This window comes from Oculina patagonica, chromosome 3 (assembly GCF_052425735.1).
Source record: "Oculina patagonica isolate OP01 chromosome 3, crgOcupat, whole genome shotgun sequence".
In the NCBI taxonomy this organism is placed as follows: domain Eukaryota; kingdom Metazoa; phylum Cnidaria; class Anthozoa; order Scleractinia; family Oculinidae; genus Oculina; species Oculina patagonica.
In genome coordinates, this window is record NC_135760.1 from 4,558,411 (window position 1) to 4,564,410 (window position 6,000).

Below are 6,000 nucleotides of genomic sequence, written 5' to 3' on the forward strand. Positions count from 1 at the left end.
GACTGAAATCACATTTTACCTAAATTTGGAGTCGACACATTGTATGGTATTGGTGCATTTCTTCCACTCCAATCAATCTCGCTTCTAAAGTCTCAAAACAGGATCACCGGTATCCGCGAGCAAGAACTAGAAGCAAGTGAAAAGCTCGAGTGGAACTGAGTAAATGGGAAGAAAAAGATGCCCTCTATCAGTGTTTAAGCGGGACGAGGTGTTATGCATGGTTAATCGCTTCTTTAACAATCTTGTGTAGGAAAAAGAACAACTGTTGCGATGCTGGGGAACTAGCTGTGCAGGAGGCAACAGGACTAGACCACTGAAAATAATCTACAACTCTTTTCTTTATTGGTAGCGCTTCAACTAAACTACAACCTTGAAGGGTCAGCAACAATATAGTCTAAATTGTAGACATGTTTGGGTACGAATCTCGGTGACCTTGCATGGATAACTCGAAATAAGGGACAGACCATTATTTTCTTGGAGGGGGGGGGGGGGGAAAATTTTTTTTTTTTTTTTTTTTTTTTTTTTTTTTTCTTTTTTTTTTTTTTTTTTTTTTTTTTTTTTTTTTTTTATTTTTTTTTTTTTTTTAAATTTTTTTTTTTTTTTTCCCCCTTAATTTTTTTTTTTTTTTTTTTTTCCCCCCCCCCCCCCAAAAAAATATGGCCCTAAGTTTGAGACTAACTTAAGAAAGCGAATACAAACAGACCTACATGAATAACCAACATAAAGAGAAAACGGCCAATGACAAATTCGGAAGAAACAAAACAAATAGAACACAAAACTATAACAGGAACTTTTATGGAGCAGGGATGGCGCAGTGGTAAGAGCGCTCGCCTCCCACCAATATGGCCCGGGTTCGATTCCCGGACTCTGCGTCATATGTGGGTTGGGTTTGTTGTTGGTTCTCGTTCTTGCTCCGAGGGCTTTTCTCCGGTTTTCCTCCCTTCACAAAAACCAACACTTCCAAATCCCAATTCGATTGGGAATACACGGCCCTACAAGCTTATAGCTTTATACCTCAGCGTGACTAAATAAAGGTAATTTATTTTTTGTTTATGGAGGTCCAAACCAAGGTCTGTAGACAAACCCAAACAAGATCACCAATGGAAACCGGGCGCTTGAATCACAAGACTCGCACAGTAGCTACAAAATTATAAACAACTGATCGTAAAAGGTGTGCTTCTGTCTGCGAGTTCTTTCCAACTAAACAAGTGTGTGATTCGTCGAAGTTAACGCGGTGCTCGGAAAAAGTTCCGAGTTCTCCCAACAGGAATTCTAACCTATGACCTTCCGCAGCACCGGTCGGAGGCTCTACCACTTTGCTACAGGAGAGTTGTGGAAGCTAAGCTATATAACTACAATCATTGACAAAATTCGTTGGCACACCCACCCTCTTCCCCGGTTTCAGTGATGGATAGCGCAATGTGCCCAAACTCCTTGTGCAGTGCGTTTCAGTTTGTGAGCAAAAGTAGGCAGCAAGTTGAAGGCATTAACCTTTTGCTTGTTACGCAAAATTGTAAAGGGGGGGGGTTTTTTTGTTTTTTTGGGGGGGGGAAGGGGGAGGGGAAATTACTTTATTTTTTCATCGCCAAGGTTTTGTCAAAGATTGTAGGTTAAACGTGACAAATTTCTCACATATTAAGACTGGATTTTTCTTTGTTAGCAAGCTGTGAGGATTCGTCGCAGCTAGGACGATTTTGATTCCCACGCGGAACTCATCTCAAAATTGGCAAACGGAACCGCAAACGTTCTAATTCTCCGCAGTAAAAACAACTTATTTTGGAAATAGCCGCTTGTAATTAAAAACATTATCGGCTGTTTTATGGTTTTAAAATCAAGTGGCAAACACCGTTTAATAGATAAACACCGATTTTTGGTTTGCGCTTCCCTTTAAGACTCGAGCAGTTTTGAAATAACACCTGCTCTATCTGTCGGTAATTGCATTGCAGTCCAGATTATGACAGATCTGTATCTCGGGAAGGCACTGCGAGACAAGATTTTTTATTATTTTTTTCGGTGTTTTTGTTGTTTGAGCGCGGCGATGGAGAAAGTTGGAAGGAAAACCTTTTTCCTGATAACACCCAGCGGCAAGAGAGGCCGAAAGGCTTAGCAGCGTCACACGCTGGGAAATCAAAGTAAACCGTTGTTGTAATTAATAGATAACAAATTTGGCAAAGAAAAAGAAAGTACAAAATAAACCGCGTGAGCTACGGCAGAGAAAAGGCCGCCCCGGGACCTGAGGGCTTTCCATAAGTTGCTCGAAATTTATGAAAAAGGTCCTCGAAAGTTGGCCGCCCAAAAAATTAAAAAATAGTTGCCCCAAAAAATCGAAAACGCTGCTTTTCATCAAGAGAATTTCTTTCGCCAAATATATGCTAATTTCCTGTTAAAGGTAAAATTTCTAAGCAGCTTTATCCAATTTCACTGCAACAGAAGTATCTAGATGACATTTTAAGGCAAAAATTTGTAAGATTTCTAAGGAGTTTCATCCAATTTCACTGCAAAAAAAAATCTGAGAAATATCTTGAAGATATCAATGTCATGTCTGCTGACTAATTTTGTAACGTTGTAATGGGGAATGAGTCGAAAGTCAAAACGTCTTCAGATGCTCCGCGAAAATCTTCAGCAAACTTCGTTAATCTTCGGAAACGTTCAAGATTGCTCAAAATGCATTGAGTTGCTCAAAAGAAAAAAGTTGCTTAAAGTTGCTCGAAATGTGAAAAGTTGCCAAAAAGTTGTCTCAGGTCCCCTATGTTATTTTTTGTCAGTTCCAATGTTTTGACTATTTTTTTTTCTTTAAAAAGATAGAAACAGCTCGATATACCGACAGCTTTGCAAGCGATGTTGCTTTTCTTCAGTTGTGGTGACCGGCTTATACTGCCGTCTTTTTCGTTTGCCCGACCAAATATATAAATACTCCCTGTTGGTGTTGACGTGTGTATTCAGCGAGTTTTGTCTATTATTAGCACGTAATAGTAAATACACCGCGGAAACAAGGTATTTAATCCCTGCACTGATTAAAGGAACTGTGTCACGGATTTAAGCCAAATTTAGGCATGGAAAATGGCCATTAAATTCGGTGAAGATGTAAAAATAACCGCTCAAACCATTGAAGTAACATTTCAATAACACAGCAAATACAAAAGAAGGTACGGATGGCCAAAAGTGACGAAGATTGAAGCGGATTGTAATATGGGTTTTTGAAATACTGTTGGGCTGAACAGTTTTCAAAGTTAATCTGTTTTGCTTGTAACTTTAAATTATAACGCCCGGGAGGCACATTCGGTTGTAATGAAGCTATGGTTTTGTCATTTAGAGCCATAGCAGTAATTCTTTGCAAACAGTTTCATAGCGAGTATTTGGCAAAACTCGATAAAATAAAATAAACTCAGCCATGACACAGTCCCTTTAATCCATTCAAACTTGGGTTTAGCGTGTTTTGCCGGCATAAAAAAAGTTAACGCCCAAAGTTGGCTACTGGAAAAGTACTATATCACTAACTAACATTATTCTTACATTTCTATCAAGTTTACCCATGTAGTATCATTTTCTTGCCACGCATTCTCCCTCATCGAAAAGCTACGAGCTTTTAGTGCCTTTTTGTAGTGGTAGAGCGTCCAGCCGGTGTGCGAAAGGTCGTACGTTCGACAGGGAGAATGAATTTTTTCCGAGTACCTCTCTCTCTCTCTGTCACTCTGGGAAATAACATCCTTATCACAATTCTACCGAGTTTAAGGTGGCTTAATACAGTTTTGAGAGGGCAAATCAGTCCAACCTTTAACTCTCTTGTACAATCTCCAGAAAAGTTTTGTCTTTCTCTTATCACTGTTTGTTACATCCTAAAAACCATCTAATGCGATATTTAGAAAATAAAAATGCTAATAAACAGCTTAAATGAACGGCCGAGTGCTCAAGAGGGGACTGGCACTAGTAGTTTAAACGGCGTTTTTCTCAAAATCTACCCGTACGACCCTACCTCAAAATTTCAGAAATAAGAAATTGGCTTTGATTTATCGTTCATGCAAAATAATATCAAAATCTGTAAGACAGATTTTTCGCAAAATAGGAAAATGTGATATTTTGCCGATTTTTAAAATAGCTCAAAATCTGTCTTACAGATTTTTTCAAAATTTTGGCTGTGGACGTGGTTCACCACTTACATTTAATTGTGAAAGTTTCATAATAGGTTGTACGGTAGGTTTTCGAGAAAATCTGGATCAAAATCTGACTTTTACGACCTCTGAAGTGAATCAAATTGCGCGTGCGAGCGCGCGCTAATATGACGCCATGCGTCGCGAGCGATAATGAAAGACAGAATTAAAACTTCTCTGTCGGCTGTTTATCCACCTTTTTTTGTCGTATTGTTTTCCGTCCCAGGTTTCAAGACGTATCTGAAAGTATTTTGAAGTTTTCTTTTGTATAAAAATGTGGTAAAGCGCGGTAAAACAGATGGAACTCTTTTTCGTTTCTGTTTAGAGTTGCTAGCGCCATTTTAGCGCGCGCGAGCATAATGACGTCAAGCAGAAAATCGTAGCGCGCGCCTTTGAGTCACGTAAAAACTGTATTCAGCCACCTTAAGCATTTATTCACCGTAATTTCTTTCTTCAACGCTAACATTTTCAAGTCCTTTGAATGTCACTTTATTTCTCATGTCATTTTAAGAACATCGCAGCTGTTTCTATCTTTTTAAAGAAAAAAAAAAACAGTGAAAACATTGAACTGAACAAAAATAACATCGGCGAGTCCGAGTTCCCGCGTGCTGAAGAAATATACCTACAGCTTTGCAATCGATGTTCTACGACATCAATTTGTGCGGGAACGAACAAAAAAGAGAATAGAGAAAAACCTGAGAGGCCTGTGATGCTTTAATTCTTAACTGCAATTTTTATCTTTCACCTACTTTTATTATAAAATTTTATATTCTATTGTCATTTATTCATTTATTTATCTATTTATCTATGTAGTACGGGTTTTTTTCTTAGAATTTAAGTGTAAATAGTTTAACTTTAAATAGCTTAGATATATTTTAATACTAGTAATACGTGACTCGCAGGGCCTCGCGAAGCTCTGGGTTGGGGAGGGGGGGGGGGGTGTTATAAATAAGGAGTGGATTTTTTGAAGTTGAACATTTATTGAATTGTACATATTCAATTTTCCACAGTAGGCAGAAAGATATATTTGTTAGAAATTTCAACGGGCATGGCCGCGACACCCTCGTTCCCAGGGTCTACTCCGCTTTGAAGATGGTGGCTTTTTCTGGTTCGTAAAGAGGTATAAAGCGTTGGGAAGCGCAGGCTATTTTCAAAATCATCGACAAATTATTGGATAGTCGCATTTTGGACATTTATTTGATGGCATTAAGAAAAGAGAAGAAGAACGAACGGCAGGAGGATTCGAAGCCTCCGCCCGCGCGCCCCTGATGGCGATGAAAGATTTATAGCCTGAATAGGCGTTGAGGGAGTATTATGTGGAGATCAATGTTATTTTAATCCGAAAAGAAAAACGATAAAAATGAAAGGCTCAGAATTCGAACCCACAAAAAAAAAGAAAAAAAAAAAAAAAAAAAAAAAAACGTACCCTAGCCGGATTCGAACCCCCGACCTCAGTTCCGAAGATCTGATTTCAAGTTCGACGCCTTTATACCATTAGGCCACCAGCGCGCGGCGGCCGTGTGACGTCATTTCCGCCACACACCAAGCTCACAAATATATATATATATATATATATATAGAAATATATATGACCGTAAACTCCACACGAGATTTCATCCCGCCTGATCCCTTTGAGGGACAAAATTATACACCCCGCTACGCTCGGCCTTCGGCCTCGCTTCGCGAGGAATAAATAGTGTCCCCAATTAGTTTTTTTAAACTAAATACCTCAGACACTATAATAAAGTATTTCATTCATTCATTCTTTCTTCAGTTATGGTGATGAGATGGGGAATATTTCTTCCCGACTTTCTATGCGCACATTTATTTAATCAAGCACAAATACGAAAGT